At 39.7% G+C, this 19450-nt stretch overlaps 1 pseudogene across 1 annotated transcript; it reads left to right on the top strand.

Moving 5' to 3' along the window:
- The first annotated feature begins 371 nt into the window (after positions 1 to 371).
- LOC145490206 (sodium-coupled monocarboxylate transporter 1-like) lies at positions 372 to 19449 on the top strand (annotated as a pseudogene). The gene is made up of 14 exons (XR_014049674.1): positions 372 to 716; positions 1549 to 1614; positions 3339 to 3390; positions 4079 to 4146; positions 4461 to 4615; positions 5428 to 5568; positions 6654 to 6783; positions 7328 to 7416; positions 8385 to 8494; positions 11351 to 11421; positions 15257 to 15343; positions 15694 to 15929; positions 16681 to 16781; positions 17315 to 19449. The product of XR_014049674.1 is annotated as a sodium-coupled monocarboxylate transporter 1-like (transcript).
- Position 19450: the final 1 nt, after the last annotated feature.

Genomic DNA, 19450 nt, shown 5'->3' with positions numbered 1-19450 from the left:
ATATCCCGTTTTATCTGATCTCTGATATTCTATTCCGGCTTTTATCGACTCCTACTGGTATTGGCCATAATAATTTCGTCAATTACATCGAAATCTTTCATTATAGACATTATAGAACAAACGGAAATGAATACATGAGGCATTAATTGATTTCTTTTGAGAGTTGCTTCCCTCAAGGGTTGATTTACGATGATGTAATTGAAATCGATCCAATTGGACACCGGTAACCCAGAGGGGCTGTCAGGAAAGCCTGGAATCGAATGTCTAAAGTCTAAAAAATAAATTTCCGGCTACTACTTTAAACTCCATTAAAATAGAGTTTAAGCTATAATCAGTGGTCTACCTTTGGTCGATAGTGTTTAATCGAAGGTATGGCTGTCGATGATCGATTCAGTGCTGTTGACTATGTGGTTTTCTCCATCATGTTGCTGATCTCGGCGCTGATCGGAGTATGGTACGGCTGCGGACCTGGTGGAAAACAGAAGACAACTGCTGAATATCTCCTGGGAGACCGACAAATGAAAAAGTGGCCAGTCGCGATATCTCTTCTGGTGTCGTCCCTCTCAGCCATAACTATACTGGGCTTGCCGGGAGAGATATACACTTATGGAACCCAGTTTTATGTTGTTATCTTAAGCTACGTTTTGGTTTATGCAGCCGTAAGCACCGTGTATATTCCTATGTTTAGACGGATCAAGATCACATCTGTAAATGAGGTAAGCTACATTTCGTTCGCCCCTATTACTGGGGACTTCTCATGAGGTTGAGACGACATACCATACCCTATCACTAACAACATGGCAACAATTATAATTACAAAGAAACGTTTTTGTATAATTTTTCGAAAAACAAAACAAAACAAAACAAAAAACAGATAGATAGATATTAGGGCTACCGATAAATTGGAATCATGCCCAGTAAGAAAAAAACCTCTGTCTTATTGTCTGGACGGTTCCGAAAAATATGAGGTGCTGTGCCGATATCTTAGCGCATGTAACTTAGCCTTTACGTTCAGTGCCCATAGATCTGAAGATTCAGCGGCCGCTCCAACGCCGGATAATGCGATGTGAACTAATTAAAACCGTCGAAATAAATAATAAAATTGACTCAAACCGTTATACTAATTCCAGTTAGGATAGGTAAATCTGTGGGGCAGCGTCTGGCAGGAGTTACCTAAATTTGCTCCAATTAATTATTTTATGATCAAAATCTGAAATTCAAAAAATAGAAAACGGTTACACAAATAATTCCATTTTATTTTTCCAAAAACTCACAGAAGTTATTATTTGATTACCCAAGTTATTTCAGAAGAATTTCCGCAAGCTTAATAGATGTGCACGGGCGAGTTGTTTGAAAGGAGGTCAGATTCGTGACTTCAGAAAATGCTTCTGTGCTTTTTAACCAAGGGTTTTATTTCAGGCAAGGATTTGGGTCATCTTAACTAGTCACATAATAATCAAAATTAAATTGTCCCTTTTAGGACTTTGCTGCCCTAGTTTTACGCTTTATCTGTTTTTTTTTTTTTTTTTTTTTTTATATACCGATTAGTACCTTGAAAGACGTTTTTCTCTTGGCATGAGAATGGTGGGTTGCTTTTCCTTCATAGTTGCATCTGTAAGTATCTGACCTGAATTATTTATTTATTTATTTATTTATTTATTTATTTATTTTTGTTAAGTTTTTAATCTTCATTTTGTAATTTGGACAGCTTCATGAGCAATGTAATTAAATGGTAATCGTAGCTCAATTTGGAAAAAAAAAAATTCTGATTGGCGAAGAACGAATACTACCTCTACGACTTTTAGACTAAGACATATAAAAACGGACGTTTTTCGCTATGTTGTAAAGTTATTACACAAACTACTTCGTTCCAAAGGGGGAATTTACCAAATTTACCTTGTTATAGATTTGTAAACTACGAGTAGTCCCTCTTTCGCTTAGTCCGTCGTGCGTGACGCGAAAAAAATAGCAGCGCGAAATCCTGGGGGCGAGGAGCGTGCGAAAGGAGGGACTACAGCCTAAGCCCTTTCACGGCCGAGTGATTTTTCGGTGTAGGATTTCTCATCTTGACCTCCTCTTATTATCGCCTGTTGTCAATAACCCCCGGAGATATCCTGAATAAAATTGCTCTACTCTACTCTACTCTTCAAGTAACCAGGCAAAAACATATGCCGTGAGAAGTATATCTTCGTTCAACGTTCGTTCAGCGAAACTGCCAAAGAAGTTTTGAAAAGAAGACGGCGAATGAGGTATCCTTGTAACGATTTTCGCTGTGTCTGTAGGTGTAAATCTAAAAGTCATTGCGAAAATTTCAAATGCAGAGTTTCAACCGAGAATTTACGTTATGTATTTGACATACGAGATCATCCAACTGCGGTGAAATGTTTGCCGATAGCAGTGGAAACTTTCAGGTAAATGTCCGGTTTCAAGTGAAAGTCTGGTTCAATCTGTCAAATGGACAGCAGAAAGGCCAAGCTTATTGAACTTTATAATTATATTCGCTGACTTGGACGATGCTGCTGAGCGGCGAAATCAGTAACACGCTCGCAGTCGGCTTGGAGGGGGAAAGCTTTGCCAAACAAAATACTGGATAAATTCAAATCTTTCCAAAGCCTGTTGACAGATTCGCAAGAACATCACGGCTTGCGAAGCGCGATTCCAACGCTTCGATTTTCTTTCAAATTGGTACCGCTTCGATTTTCTCCGGTTCCGAAACATTCCTGCAAGACGTCACACATATCTCGAATGTTGACAACACGGTGTCAACGCCCTTAACATGAGCCACTCATATTTTTGCGTTGCTTGGGCTTAGGCAAAGGTCCCTCCTTTCGCGCGCTCCTCGCCTCCAGGATTTCGCGCGGCCATTTTTTTCTCGCGGTTTCGTTTCGCGTCACGCATGACGGACTAAGCGAAAGAGGGACTACTCGTAGTCTAATAGATTTGGTGAACCTATGCCGACAAATGGGGAACCCAAATTAGAGCTGATGGAGTGTACAAACCCATTTGTTGCTGCAGTCAGGAAAGCCTGCCCTCAATTGCATTTTTATTTTGGGGCAGTTTTTATACACCTCAACTGGTCAAAGTGTTAATTACAATGTTTTTAGGTAAGAAACGTTACTCGCAAAGTAATTAAATTAGTATCATTTCAAGGAAAACATAGTCTCCTAGTTGAGACATAACTACTACAGAATTAAAGTGTCAGTCCGACCATTCCAGGGTTGGAATGGAGTTACAACGTTTTGCCTTCATGTATTCAGCATTCTGTGTTCTGCTGTATTGTGAAGAAGTTTTTCTTAGGCGCATATAATGCCTGTCTCAACTTTATTTTTCTCACCCAGACTCTGTACCTGTTCGTGGCGCTGTTCGCTCCATCGCTGGCACTGGAAGCTGGTGAGTGAACGGTAATGGGAGAGCAAATTACTGAACAACAAACACGTCGATAAATATATCGGTCCGTTGGGCTGGGGAATGCCTTTGAAGTTAGCCGGGGTGGCCTGATAGCTCCGATGTCGGGAAGGAGCCCGGGACGAGGGAAGGGGAGTATTTCCTTATTTGGGTTATATATATATAGGTATGTGCGACTCGAAATAGGGTATCGTTTTTTGTCATATTGGTTTTTACACTCTAGTCTACTAATCGGGTATGTTTTTTAGAAGAAGCTACTTTTTCATCATTATCAATAAGACCATCAACAAAAGCCCTTCACATCAACAAAAGCCTTTAAGATCAGTCTGAACAAGGGAACTAGTTATAAGCTAATGCAGGTCTGAAACAGGTTATTGATTCTGAACGGTCAGGTCCTAAATATATTGTTGGGTATCAATTTTTTGGTCACGTCATAATATAAAAAGGGTTATTTCTAGGAAGCGGACCGCACAACCCCAGCCAATTTTTCTGGCAATATCCCGTGGGAGTTTCTGAAACACTTTTCCTTTGGATATCTGTCTGCGCTTTTCAACGCTTAAATTACTATAAACAGACGTTATACCAGTGTAGTTACGTTTGCTTGCTGCATTTGAAAATAATATCTTCTCGCTTTTCACTCGTATGCCATTAACTTGCTGGTCTTTCACCGCAGTTGCAGGCATCCCTCTGACAGTTTCTATCTTGGCCACTGGTGTGGTTTGCGTTTTTTATACATCTCTGGTACGTATAAGAGGTATTTATTTAGCAAATGCTTTCGTGGGGTGAGTCTTAGTTTTGCTCCAGGACCAGAACGAATTCAAAAACTGAGGCAAAATGCAACCATCGGGTACGTACCCTATTCATGGCTTAAAATCACTGCAGATTCTTGGCGTATGCTACAAGGTTGAAGATTGAAATGGTTCAAAAATGCTAACCGTCATCAGTTGACTGAAACACCTAAAACCAAACTCAGCAAAATGCATTCTGACCCCTCCAAGGAAGTACTCTAGGGGATATATCGGATCCAAGTGGTATCTGAATTGTTTGTTCTCCAGGGTGGCCTGAGAGCAGTGGTGTGGACAGACGTGTTTCAGTCGGTGATTATTCTGGCGGGTCTCGTCATTATAGCTGTCGGAGGAGTAGTAGAAGTTGGCAGTCTGAGGGAAGTCTGAGATATTAACAAGGAGCACGGACGAATTAACTTTTTCGAGTAAGTATAAATTACTTCCCAAATCATGAGCTCCAGCTAAAGAGGGCACTATCACGAAGGTGATAACTTTGAAAAGTCAAATCCGAGTCTTTATTCATGAAATTATAAAAATAATGGCGTATTTTTAGTCAGACATTACTAGTAACATAAGGGCACTGAAGTTATAAAGGGGGCTTATACTGAGTTACACTGGCACTAAAATGTGACATCACAGTGAAAACGTCTGGCAGATGACTTTGTCAGATTGCGTATACTGCATATATCCATTCGAGATTAGTGCTACACATAGTTGACATTCCCCAGCAACTGCTTCATAGCAAAATAATGCGAAGAAAATAGTTAACTGGATCGAGATTGAACCCTTCTTCTTGGAGAGGGAAGACGTCAAAAATGAGAAGACGTCAAATTGTAGTAAAAACATCTAAATATTTGTACTTACCGCAATTTGACGTCATCTGTGATTTATTACTGGACAGACGCATGGCCGGCATGGAATCTACAGTCGATCTTCTATTAAGTGGAAACCTTCGGAGAAATAGGAGGTGAACTCAATTTAGGGGTTGGTTGCTTAAGAGACGTTCGTCAAGAATGAGAATGAGGCTTATTTGTCGGGTGCTGTTACTTAGTGAAGGTGGAATCACGCTACGGCAATCATTATAAACGTGTGGTTTGAATGTTTTTATCAGTCTTCAGTTTCAATCTATTTCGGACTCTTATCCGCGGACGCCTTCTCCAAAACGAAGCCAAACTGCTCGCATATCATGTATGAATATGGATTTCTATAATTAACGTTTCACTCTTTCTTTCTTCAGCTTTAACCCAGACCCCCGGGTTCGCAACACATTTTGGACAATTACCATAGGAGGGGCTCTCGGTGTACTTCCAATCTGGGCTATCGCTCAGATTTTTGTCCAGCGGTATCTTGCAGTAAAGACGCTCAGAGATGCTAGAAGGTCAGGTTTAAACAACTTTCACCAAAAAGGCAAACATTTCTCACTGGTGTAAAATTTTTTATGTTGTTATTTAAGCACCCATTGTCACTGGAGGTGGATACCACCAGAATGAGTATGTGGATCATTTTTGCGATGTACAATTACTTTCAACAACAACAACAAGAAAATTACGTTTATTTTGATAACACAATAACACCTGGATTGGCTTCCACAACAAAATTAAAGATCTTAATTACCAATATTCTGGGAAAGAATCAGTTTCCATCTAGTCTTGTGAACAGAACTGCCAAACAACACCTCAGCAAATTCTTTGCCTCCACGTTGCTCGCTTCCGCAGTAACTAGATCAAATGAAAGTCGCACGCACTATTACAAATTACCTTTTGTTGGCCCTTTCTCGAGTAACGTTCAAGACAGAATCAAGCGCTAAGCCGAACGCTATTGTAAGAACTTAAACATCAAGTTAGTGTTTGCTCCATACAAGATCGATCAGGAAATTATTTAGTGCCAAAGATGCCATATCTAAATTATCACGATCCTGTGTTGTTTACAAATTTCTTGCGCAGGCTGTAGCACCTCTTATGTCGGCGACTTGCTACACGTGTTCGTGAACATTTAACATCCGATAGAAACTCGCACATCTCTCAGCACATCAATGAGTCAGAAACATGCAAAGCTTTATGCTCAGAAAATTGCTTCTCAATCCTTGACACCGCCTCCACCTCATCTCAACTGAAAATCAAGGAGGCCTTATACATCTGGTGGGAAAAACCCTCATTAAACAAGCAAGTCATTCGTGTTAATTTAATACTTTCATTTTAATTTTCCGTGTTACACGACACATTGTTTTCTGACCATTGTATTTTCTAGTGCTTCATATTCATGTTGTTATTTATCGATTATTTAGTACTCGTGTATTCTATAAATGTTCGCTTTTACATGAGACCGACTAGCGGTTCATTTGTATTTAACTCAAGATGGATGTTGGTCATCCGAAACATGTTTTGCAAACTTAAAACTATGTGTTTTTATCTCAAAAAGAATGGAATACTTTAAACCAGTAACTCCCTTTTGCATGTTTCATAGAGCACTGTGGTTGAACTTCCCAGGCCTGTTTCTCGTGGTAACTATTTGCGTGCTGGACGGAATGGTGATATTTGCCACGTACGCCGATTGTGATCTGAAAGAACAAAGAAAGATCACAACGGGAGATCAGGTAGGAAATGGTGCCAAATCACTACGTGCACATGTGAAAGTAGCGGCCAATGTTTCATTTTGATGTTACTGACGTTGTCAAAGTAGTCTGCGGATCCACTGTGACAATGTTACGACGAAATTCATGATCAATAACAGGACGGACGCTTGAAAAACTGACGTCAATTTGTTAATTTTTTGTATAGCATACAGAACAAAATTTTCTTGCGGGAAACAGAAGGCACTCCCGAGGCCGGGGTAAGACAGCCAATCTAGGTAGCCAATCATGGGGCAGGATTTGGTTCAACGTTCGCGTTGTCATATTTTTAGTGATCTAAAATTAATAACCAAGGACGTGGTGAGTGTTATCAGCCGAAGTCGTAGCCTGAGGTTGATAGCATTTTGCAACTATGCGACCGCGTCACTCCGAGAGAATTCGGTAATACATGAAGACAGTCTGAATGATTATTTTATATTCTCTTCACCTGTCCGCTCAAGAATACAAACAGATTTCTATGGAAAATTAATATGACGATAATTAATAATGTGCTGAATAATTTGTTCAGGTTCTTCCGTACTTTGTCATTAACAAACTTGGACATTTAAAAGGCTTGCCGGGATTGTTTACAGCCTGTGTTTACGGCGCCGCTCTCAGGTACAATCTTGTTCTTAAAGTCATAGGGGTGGGGAGAAGGGGGTCAGCTAGTTATGGTAAGATGTGGTCACCAAAGTGGTCCGGGTTCGATTTCGGCTCGCTGCCATACGTGGGTTGAATTTCTTCTTGGTTCACACCTTGCTCCTACGGTTTTTCTCAGGGTAATTTTCATCGCTCTTTCTAGTTTGGAATTTGAGGTTAGGTCACGTCACGGAAATTATAATTATAAATTACAATTACATTTTTTAATTATTTTTATGTTATTATTATTATTATTATTATTGTTGTTGTTGTTGTTTTTATTATTATTATTATTATTATTATTAGTATTATTATTATTATTATATTAAAATCATGAATTAAAACTGATTCTAATCGTAGATTAGCATAATCGTGCTTTTAACAACCGGGTCCTGGAGCTTATGTACCGAGCAGTCTACAGCTTGATAATTTTTTGGAAACTGCTTGTAGATGTCCATGTGAGATGTCAATATGGTTGGAGAGAAGGGTACGAACAGCTGACCAGTAGCCTGGAAAAATACACAGCTCATGTTGAGCCCAGATTACATGTTCTAAATACTTCGATACTGCCACTTATCTAAGAACTCGCCCGCCGGTGCGCAGTCCGTATAGTTTTACGCGTGTAAATATCAATCAATCAATCAATCAATCAATCAATCAGTCAAACATACTATTGGCCAGTAGGTACTGCATTATCAGTATAGAAGCTCTTGGCTGCGCTCTCTGACATCTTTAAGTCCTTTTTCGCAGGGTGCTATATGCGCAAAAGTAAAAATTAAGTTACCCAGGCTGCTGAGTAAAGCATACTGAGAGAAAAAAACTGTGATGATAATTCTTCAACTCTAAAACTTTCATTTTTCTTAGACGACTTAATGTCAGGGTACTAGTGTGGAACCAGATATTGATTGTGATGAATGGCTCATAGATTATACATATTTGTCTTACAGCACTACATCATCAGCTCTAAATTCCATGTCTTTGGTGGCACTGGAGGACATCATTAAGAAGAAGACAACACTGACTGACTCAGACGCCGCTAGAATCAGTAAAATACTCGGTGAGCAATGTTTTCTTCATAATTATTTAAGTTTTGTTATTTTGAGGAAATAAAACAATTAATAATAAAAACAACTGGCTATGATTACGTATAAAATCCATTATAATCTTTCCCCAATGTACCTGAGGCGGAGTTTTACAAACACAACATCGATGCAGACATCCAAAATAAATGTATCCCGGACGAAATTTATTTATTTTATTTTACAACTTGTATTATAACGCATAACAATAACGTAATTGAACAAAACATTGATGCATCCACGTTCGATATTTTGTCCGTAAAAAAAACCCATACTAGTTCGAGTACAAAAAACGCGATGCGTTTAACTTACCGTGTAATAGTCTCGTCTGGGACTCGAAGGATCGTTTGCGCTCGGAATAGTCAAACGGCTTCCAGCTCATCCCAAATTCGAGCTTTCCCCTAGAGAGAGAGAGAGAACAATTTACAGGTTTTCACAGAAGCGGCGAACGCGAGAACGAAGAAATCCTTGATGGCTTCCCGGCTATAGCTTCGCACAGATCAGCCCACTTCTTTGATCTTTTTCTCGTTTCTGGTCGAGTTTCGAGACCGAGGTATTGAATGAAGAGAAATACTCTATCCTACACATCCTGTATAGCTACAGCCTCCAAAAACACATCTTCCTTGCATTTTGCAACGATTTTGACACACACTATCGCATGCTAGCATATCTAGGGGTATCGAATGGTCTTTGCGAGCATTTGCGAGTACGCGAGCAGTACGTTTATATTTGCGAGCACGAGCAGTGATCAAATTTGTCTTGCGAGCAGCAAGCACTTCAGGAAATACAGATGGCGAGCAGCGAGCACTTCGTAAATTTTCTGCTAGCTGGAATCATTCTTTTAAATTAAAAGAAAAAGTGGTTTTGCGCCAAGTAATCTGGCTGACACTTCCAAACTCAGGACACTAAGCACAAAGCTAGAGGCAACATGTTAGGATCTTATCGCGGCTCAGGCAATCTCAGCTGCCTACTGCGCTAACAACCAGTATGCCTTGTTTGATACCAAATTACCCCGCTTAGCTTCACGTAAGTCAGTGGATTAACGCTCAAGGAGATCTAAAGCCAGTTTCTATGCACGGGAAGAAGCTAAATGCTACCAGACTCCAGAATCCGGGCATGCGAGCAGTTGCAAATATTTTGCGAGCACGAGCAAGCGAGCACTCGTCTCATGTTCGCGAGCAATTTGAGCAAAGGCCCAATTTTGTGAGCACTTTTAAATTGAACGGGACCATTCGATACCCCTATATCTTCTTCTCAGAAACAAAATATTGTTATTTCCGAGATAAGGTTAGAAGCCAACTCGTCCCATTCTCTACTATTCCTCGGTCGTCAACATCGGAAAGGGCAATTTTACAAACATTGAAAATTCATACAAAATTAACGAAAATAGCTATAGGGATAATTTTTTCGCCATGATGACCGGGAGGAAAAGGAAATTGATACATGTATTAGTGACTTTTTTTTTTCATTTTTTTTTGGAGGGGGCGGTGGTTAGTGAAGTGAAGTGAAGTGAAGTGAAAGACTTTATTTAATGAGGGTGACCCGTGACAGTAACTTAAGTTACTGATAAACTTGGGGCCCTCAGCTTAAAATAATTAGAATGCTAAAAATATATTATTTACAATAAAATGCTAAAATACGATATTATTTACAATAAAATACTTAATTAAGTTACTATTAAAAATGGTTACAAATAATAAACTGGACTTAATTTAATTAATGTATTCCTGTTAACATAGTTAATACATTATTTTTTGTAATTTGTCAAACGACTCCTAGGAAGACCATTTTTAACTTGGAAAATATAAATATTTTCCAAGTTGTAGTGGTGAGACGATTTCACCCGATCACTCCTTCACTCCTTCACTTCCTGTTAGACATTTGGAACCCCGTGGGGAGGGTCTTTCATATAAGAAGGTCAGGAACACTCGTGGGAAAATTTGAATTTAACTCCTAAAGAGGACTAAGGTGGGCGTTGCTCTAGTTTCATTAGGCCCCAAAAAGATACCACTTAAAACGGAATAGGTTTGATTACTAGCTACTGTTCAAGAAAGGATCCCGCGCGCAATTATAGACCCGACTCGCGTAAGCGAGAGATCAGCAGAAAACAAATGAAAGCGTTTCTTTTATTAATGATACTTTGACAGCTAATAATGTTGACGTGTCGTCATCGACACCAGAATCCTTGATTTATACCCGAGACGACAAGCATCCCCGACCTTTTCATGTAAAAGGTCCTTCCGAGTTTCGAACATCTCGCTGTCCAAGGCCGTTTTACAGTCGATTGCACCTTATCAAGTTAGTTATTCTTTGCGTTTCTGACGCAAGTACTCAATATCTTACCGCAGAAATGATCCACGTTGAATAGATTTTCCCACGAACGTTTTTATAATATAGAAAAAGATAGGAATGATAGTGAGAATCCAGTTATACTTGCTTTGTTCTGATCGGACAAGAAGACAAACTTTCTTTATAACTGTCTCGGACGGGAATCACCAATAACTTCATAAATGTTTTAAACGGTGCCACTCTCCTCTTGTATTCTGTTACCGTTGCGTTTTGCCAGTAGGCTTTAACTTTACTTAACCTACGATTAAAACCTCAAGTCTGTGGCATCAAAATTGTCACTGTTTACAGACGATCCATTTTCCAAGTTGAGTTGCACATAGCCACTTTGATTATGATAAGATATCGTGTATAAATAAAGGTTGATTGATTGATTGATTGATTGATTGATTGATTGATTAATTAATTGATTGATTGATTGATTGATTGACTGATTTAGTCATAATTATAATTCGGCTGAATCATAGTCAAGTGTTTTGCCTCGTCAGCGGTTGTATTCGGTGGGATAGTCATGGCTGGAGCATTTGCTGTGAAATACACTGGTATAATGGTGCTGCAGGTAAGGAACTGCTGTCAAATTTTAATATCCCTACAAAATCTAACCATTGAGAGCAAAAGCCTTTTCGCTGTCCTGTCTTAATCTTCTTTGTCTTGGTCTGCCTCCACCACGACTACCCAAAAACATATATCTTATGTCGTTTCCTTCATTAAGGCCCCATTTATATGCTCTCGGGTGGGTAGAGCGGGTGCCTGAGACAACCCTCCTCCGAGTTATCCTGGGAGAGTTAACTTTGCACTGTGTCGCTACGAAAGTCAAACAACCGTTCATCTGAATGTCGCCGAGTTGTCTCGTGGGGCGAGTCAACTCAGGTGGACGAGTTGTCTCGCCTCGGAAGGTGGGGTAACACTTTGGCCCGCCTAACCGGAACAACTCAAGGGGTGCCGAAAGTCACGTAATACCTAAATTTTATTTTTGAAAGAAGATACTTGTATTTCATGTGTAAAAATTAGTTCAACGGAGCAAAAAGTGATCGAATGACCAAAAGAAACTCACTGAAACAGGAATGACTAGACATTGGGATTTAAAACTAATAAGGCCGGGCTATAAATAATTTTTAAAAACTGAAGCAAATACTGAGAAAGAATCAATTAAAGTCAGCGTAATCGACGTGCGAGACAAGTAGGTATCTAAATACAGGTATCTAATTAATTAAAAAAGTTCCAATTAGATACGTAGAATTAATCACCCACGCAGTCGCGCAACGATTGCCTGACAAGTACGCGCACGGAGAACCAATCACAATTGAGAATTTTGTTAAAGATAAGAGGAGACAAATATTTTTCGTCTTAGAAAAATAATTCGTCTTCGACGGATATTTCGTCCGAGACGAAAGACGGATATTTTCGTTTTTAAGACGAAAATATCCGTCTTTCTTCTAATAGACCCAGTTCAGAGGTCGTAATTCTGCGGTGTCGAACTAAATTCAGAAATGAAGTTTGACGAAAGCATGGTGGTAGCACGACGTCTAAATCAAACTTTTGAATTAAGTTCTGCAAGAAATTAACTTCGACAAAATCTGCCGAACTACACGACTATGGCTAGGAAGCGATTCAAACGTCCTTCTGTTCCCGGGCAACGCATTATTCGTCTAGGAAGTATTATTCGTCTTAGACCTATTCTTCGTCTTAGACGTATCGTTCATCTTAGACATTTTATTCGTCTTAGACGTATTTTTATCTTAGCCATTTTTTTGCCTCAGATATTTTACTCGTCTTAGACATTTTATTCGTGCTAGACATTTCATTCGTCTTAGATATTTTCTTCGTCTGAGACATTTCATTCGTCTTAGACATTTTATTCGTGCTAGACTGTTTCGTCTGAGACACTTCATTCGTCTTAGACATTTTATTCGTGCTAGATTTTTTCGTCTGAGATATTTTATTCGTCGTAGACATTTTATTCCTCTTAGACGTATTGTACGTTCGTCTTAGCTATTCTTTCGTCTTAACCATTTTATTCGTCTTAGATATTTTATTCGTTTTAGACATTTCATTCCTTCCTCATGTTTTTCATCTTAGACAATGTTTTCGTCTTAGAAATTTTATTCCTCTTATACGGAGCCCCCAATAGGACATTTACCAAAAAAGTTTGAGATGGAAATAACTACTTATAAGACGACTTATAACTCGTCCAAGACGACTTATCAGTCTTTTATTCTTCTTCGACGTATTTTCCGTCTTCGACATTTTATTCGTCTTAGATGTATTTTTCGTTTTCGACATTTTATTCGTTTGAGACGTATTTTTCGTCGTCGACATTTTATTTTTCTTAGACGTAGTTTTAGTCTTAGACATTTTGTTCGTCTTAGACGTATTATTCGTCTTTGACATTTTATTCGTTTTAAACGTATTTTTCGTCTTAGACATTTTATTCGTCTTAGACGTATTTTTTGTGTTCGACATTTTATTCGTCTTAGACGCTTCTTTTGTCTTCGACATTTTATTCGTCTTAGACGTATTTTTCTCTTAAACATTTTATTCGTCTTAGACGTATTTTTCGTCTTCGACACTTTCTTTTTTGTCTTTTTTTTTCGTCTTAGACATTTTATTCGTCTTCGACATTTTATATGTCTTAGACTTATTTTTCGTCTTCGACATTTTATGTCTTAGACGTATTTTTCGTCTTTGACATTTCTTTCGTCTGAGATGTATTTTTTTGTCGTAGACATTTTACTCGTCTTAATCATTTTATTCGTCCTAGACGTAATTTTTCTCTCAGACATTTTATTCGTCTTCGACGTATCTTTCGTCTTAGACGTATTTTTTGTCTTAGACGTTTTATTAGTCTTAGACATTTAATTTGTGTTAGACGTATTATTCGTCCTAAACATTTGATTCGTCTTAGACTTATTTTTCGTCTTAAATATTTTATTTGTCTTAGACGTATTTTCTGTCTTAGACATTTTATGTCTTAGTCACTTTTTTCGTCTTTTTCTCATAAGTGAGACTTTTTTAAAAGGAGTCTAAAAAGTGGGACTTTTAAGGAGTTTAAAAAGTGAGTCTTTTAAGGAGGCTTAAATATGAGACTTTTAAGGAGTCTTAAAAGCGAGGCTTTCAAGGAGTCTAAAAAGTGAGCCTTTTAAGGAGTCTTAAAGTGGGACTTTTAAGGAGGCTTAAAAGTGAGACTTTTAACCGGGAGCCTTAAAAGTGATCGTCTTTTAACGTCTCACATTGAACGGGTCTTAAAAAGTGGCGATTTTAAGGGGATTCCTACGGGGTCTTGAAAATGACAGTTTAAGATTTTACTTGTGCACACGTTAAAGTGTTAGGGTAAAGTGTTAACTTTATTACCTTGAGTTATGTAGCGCGGTTTTCATAAAGACGATAACATTTACAAATCAACGTAAATTTATTTAGTAAAATTATATTATGTGGTTTACCCAGCTGCTGATATTGATCCGAGTATTTTTGACTTTGTTTGCCTACATTTTCATCATAATTAATTTGAAGAAGCGAATTTTTCGTTGACCATTTCAGAAACCAGGTTAAACGTTTTCGTATAACCGTTACTCGTCTTTATGTGGCGTATTAGGATCCAAATTACCCATGCTTTCCTTCACCTTGCGTTGTAAGAACTTTGTAGTGAATTGCAAATAAAACATGTTTTAACGCCCAAGTTGTTGTCGCCATGTGATAAAGGAATTGGTTCATGCTTTCAGTTGTGCGTATATGGAGTTATGGATGCACTTGAGAAGTTTGGAGAGCACTCAAGAAGCTAGAGTAACTCTCAGTTATCGCCTCGAGCAACTCTTACGCTTCTTGCTTGCTCTCTAAACTTCTCGCGTGCAGCCATAACTCGATATACGCACGCTAAGTATGAACCAATTCTTTAACAATTCATTTTTACCAGGGTGGATTCATTTTACTTTAACAGTACGTTTAAAATAAAGTGTAAGGGTAGACTCACTTCAAAAATAGAGAATATTTGATGCTCAGTTTGTTCAATGAGGCGCGGTGGCCTCATGGTTAGTGCGCCTGTCCCCGGATCGAGCGGTCCAGGTTCGAGCCCTGGCAGGGGACACTGTGTTGTGTTCTTGGGCAAGACACTTAACTCTCACAGTGCTTCTCTCCACCTAAGATTATAAATGAGTACCAGCGAATTGTTGGGGAAACCCAGTAACAGATTGCGGGGGAGTGACCTGCGATGGACTAGCATTCCGTCCAGGGGGAGTAGAAATACTCCTAGCCGCCTCATGCTACAGAAACGGGGATAAGCTTCGGCAGCTATGAGCCAGTCGGCTCCAAGGCTTCACTTTTGTCAAATGCTGACGTCGTATTCACAGTGCGAACCTTGTTGTTCAGTATTTTAAAATATATTTCGCTTCTTTTATCAGCTTACCTACAGTATAAATGGAATCATCGGTGGAACTATGCTAGCTGTGTGTACCCTTGCAATGTTTGTGCGAAGGATAAACTCAAAGGTACCAGGAATTGTTTGCTTGGAGATATACTATATTAAGAGATGATTACATAGCGAATTTCAGCCCGGTAACCTTGGGGCGGGGGCGATCGCTGCTAGCAGCAAATTCTCTTGAAATAAATAATAACGGAATCTGAATCGGATTCTCTGACATTAATTAACGTGAACTCAGCTGATTTACCTAAAAGAGATGGACAATCAGGCCTGGTTCTTCGGTGTCTGAGTCAAATTTTAATTTCATGTCTCCTGATTGCGTCTACTGAAAATTTACCTTGGCCTCCTGTGATTGGTTGTCAGAAGTTAATAAATTTGGATATGAATACCACAGCTGTGTTATGTCTTTTCACGTAGGGTGCCTATATTGGATTCTTTGCCGGGGTTTCGTTTTCTACATGGGTTTTCTTTGGCTCACTTTTCTATCCGCCTGATACGAGCCCAGCCGTCCGCTCGGTCAGGAGATGCTCATTCTATCAGGATGCGCAAGCCTGCGCAGCAAATATCTCATTGCTATGTAACAACCGTTCAACGGAGATTCTGGCCAAGTATGGTGACGGATTGATAAAGAACCCTTACAAGCCACACAGAAGGTTAGAAGTAGACTATAGGTAATGTGCAAAGTCCGTAACACCACAATATACGAGAAGGTTTAACGGTCAAATCCACGGAAAATCGGACACATACCAAGAAGCATGACGGTGCCACTGTTATCTCATACGGTAGCCTGCAGTGAAGGCGTTTTCCGTATGTTCACGAGTTATCGGTATTAGCTCGCGACCGAGTAGATTTACGTCACTCCTTCTATAGCCTCACGCCTACTCCCTGAGACCCCTTTTCGTCTCTTGCGAGTTTGAATCCAAGATGGGAATCCAAACTGCGTGCACTCGCTCGCCAAAATACGCCTGCATTGCAGGATACTCATATGGAAGCGTTGGAGTAACATATGTGGCATCATCTTTACTCGCAATTTACACTCAACACATTTATACCTCATCTTCTTGAGATATATCTGTAATCCATTCACCATACACATTAAAGACACACTGTGAGTTACAAGTGAGGTCTTACCAAACAGAACACAAGGAAAACGGCAAACTGTCAATCCCGACTCCAAAGCAGTAGTGAATTACCTTCCAGTAGAGGGGAGGAGGACACTTTTAATATTTGGTGGTGGTGTGGGGCGAGTTTCGTTTGACCCTTTCCCTCTTTTTGCCCAACATTTCATTTCCGTACCCTGGTGTAGCGGTGTGGAGCGAGTTTCGTTTGACCCTTTCCCTCTTTTAGCCCAACATTTTGTTTCCGTACCCTCCTTCAGCTGACCCACCTGTTTTTGTTTTGCAGTACACCAATAGCTGACCTCTACAGCTTGTCATATCTGTGGACTTCTGGCTTGTCCTTTGGTGCAGCAGTGATTTTTACAGTGATCGGAAGTTTTGCTCTTGGTGATTAGATTCAGTTAGCTAGCTTTAATGCTTCATTCCCAACGTTCAGGGATGAATTATTCATAGGTGCTTAAAAAGGATGGATGTTAAGGGGGGGAAGGTGATTTTTCAGCCCTTGGAACCATACAGGCTACGATTCTCTGGGATCAACCTGAGCATCTGGTCTTCCTGAGAGGAGGAGAGAGGGGAAGAGGGAAAAACGCGCTCCACTTTCCGCCAAACCTTTAAAAAGCCTGATGCAAAAGTTAGACTACTCTGGGACCACTGCCCAGATCCTCCACTGAAGTTGTTTTTACATAAACTGAGTGTTTCTTCTCTTTATGGCGCGCTTTGGAATAAGCTTACTGGGCTCAGTTTACGAAGGTCTTCGGCCTAAGTTAAAATGCATCCTGAGCTTTGTTTCGTAACAATAGCCTTTTGTGTTCGAACAATGCTAACGAGTCATCTTAATCTAAAAGGCCGTCCTGAATCTGGATCCAAGTCTGGTTATTAGTTTCTGAAAGCTTATCTGCTTCTTTTGTGTCTCACTCAAGAAACCAAAGACGACCGACTTAAAGAGGTGGATCCTAAATTACTCTTCCCGTTTAAGGCTTGGCTACGTGGATTTTTGCCTGGTCACAAATTTACCTGGGACGAAGAAAACGATCTCGCTGTTGAAGATGAAATGGAGATGGAGGTAAAAATACAACTTACAGAAAGGCCCAACAATTTGAACCACTACACTGAACTAGTCAAACCGTTTGTTACTCTCTCAGTAGTCTCGGTTTTTAGGAGGGGGGCAGCCCACATTTAGTTAGCCAAGATGTTACCTCACCCCTAATTCCCAAGTTAAAATGTTCTCTTAATACGCGAAACTGGGCCAGCCTAGTACGCGAGGTCTCGTTAGGTTGAATTGGAGTTTGATTTCTCCATATAATAAGGGGAGTGTGAATTACTTACCTTTTGGTACGCACCAACAATTGCAAACTGTGGAATATCTGGCAGTTGCCAACATGGAAAGTCCACGATACAAGGACTTCTAGTCCTTTGCACACACTCAAACTTCACTGGCTGCTCAATAGGGCTGTCCGCATACTTAAAGAATCGACACTTGCCCGTTTGGTATATTCTTGGAGCTGGTGAAACACTATGATCGTTGCGTCTGGGATAAGAATGCTGGTCTTAACGAAGTGAAGATTCTTATATGCGCCCGTATAAATTAAAACCGCCCTATCTGATCTAGAGGGGTGGAAATCGAGCCTAGACATGATCATGCTCGTATTGAAAAAATTCGGTTACCGAACGGACTTGAGACAAAATTCATCTCACTTGTTGTATCAGTTAAAGCTTGAAAAATGCTGCAAAAGATTATTTGTTTTTTCTACAGTGAAACCTGTATTAAGCGGACGTATACCCTTGGGGCACTCACTAGTGTCCTCTTGATACAGGGTGTCCGCTCAAAACAGGTACTAGTAATATGTTGTACAGCAATAGTTTTTAACCCTTTTCCAGTTATAACACAGTGTAAAACAGTGTATGATCAAAGACTGCTCATAGCACAATGTTCAGTCAGTCAATGCATCAATCTGAAATAATCTACTTAGCATTAAAACGACAGCGCTGAACAATGTTGCAGGAGTCTGAGCTGTGCTTTTAGTAAAAAGCCCTTGAAGTGTCCGCTTATTGCAGGTTTTTTGCAACAAAATGGCTCAAAATTGGTGTCCGCGTCCGCTTAACAGAGGTGTCCGCTGAGTCAAGTATATTACAGCAAATGTGGGATGAAAATTTAGGGACTCAAGCTGGTGTCCACTTAATAGAAAGTGTCCGCTTAATATGGGGTCTACTTAATACAGTAGTACATGTCACAAGCATAATTTTGTTTTTACCTGCTTTGTTTTAGAACGATCCGGACCAGACAAAGGAAGACACAAGATTGTAATCAAACGTGTCTGGACCGAATAAATCATTTCAGGGGATTAGCATCTAATTTTCTACAAGAGCAGCAGCAAATGCAAGCATATATTCCAATAAAATGTTAAATGACGACACTGGTGGTTTCTGATTGGCGTTTCGCTGGCGCGAGAGAGAAACGAGGGACGGAGACGAGAGAGGAGTGAAGAGTACAGAGTCCCCGCTGCTCCGGCGTTTCTCTCTCTTGCAACGAGTAAAATTCAAATTTGAAACCGCCAGCTACACAATAAAATGTTTGAGATCGCTCAAAAAAACAAATTGTTTTCAAATCTTTACAGTAATATATCAGTTTCTTAAGTAGCTAGTGTATTAACATTTTTATGCCATGCAATAACGAAGCACGTACGCGAAGTCTAAAAATAGAATGCAAATTATTGGAACCCCGCGACAGACAGACAACATAAGCGTGTTCTGAGTGAAATAGGAGAAAAATGAACGCCAAATTTTCGTTTTAAAAATTGTTTTAGAAACACTTGCTTACGCGCTTGAAAGAGCATCAAATCTTCTACCTTTCCGTTTTGTTTGTCTGAGTTTGTCTGAGTTATGACGTCACTCGCGCGCTTCGCTATTAGTCAGTGCTAATGGTATTAAGGAGTTTCGATTATTTGTTGATTGGCGTAATCTCCGCTAAGCAGAACCCGCACGAAATACTTATATTCATAAAATAGTATAGCAGCTGAATTACATTGTGTGCCTGACTAGACGACTTGTGATAAATG

This window comes from Orbicella franksi, chromosome 6, assembly GCF_964199315.1.
Source record: "Orbicella franksi chromosome 6, jaOrbFran1.1, whole genome shotgun sequence".
Lineage (NCBI taxonomy): Eukaryota > Metazoa > Cnidaria > Anthozoa > Scleractinia > Merulinidae > Orbicella > Orbicella franksi.
This window is presented reverse-complemented; position numbering and strand designations above follow the sequence as displayed.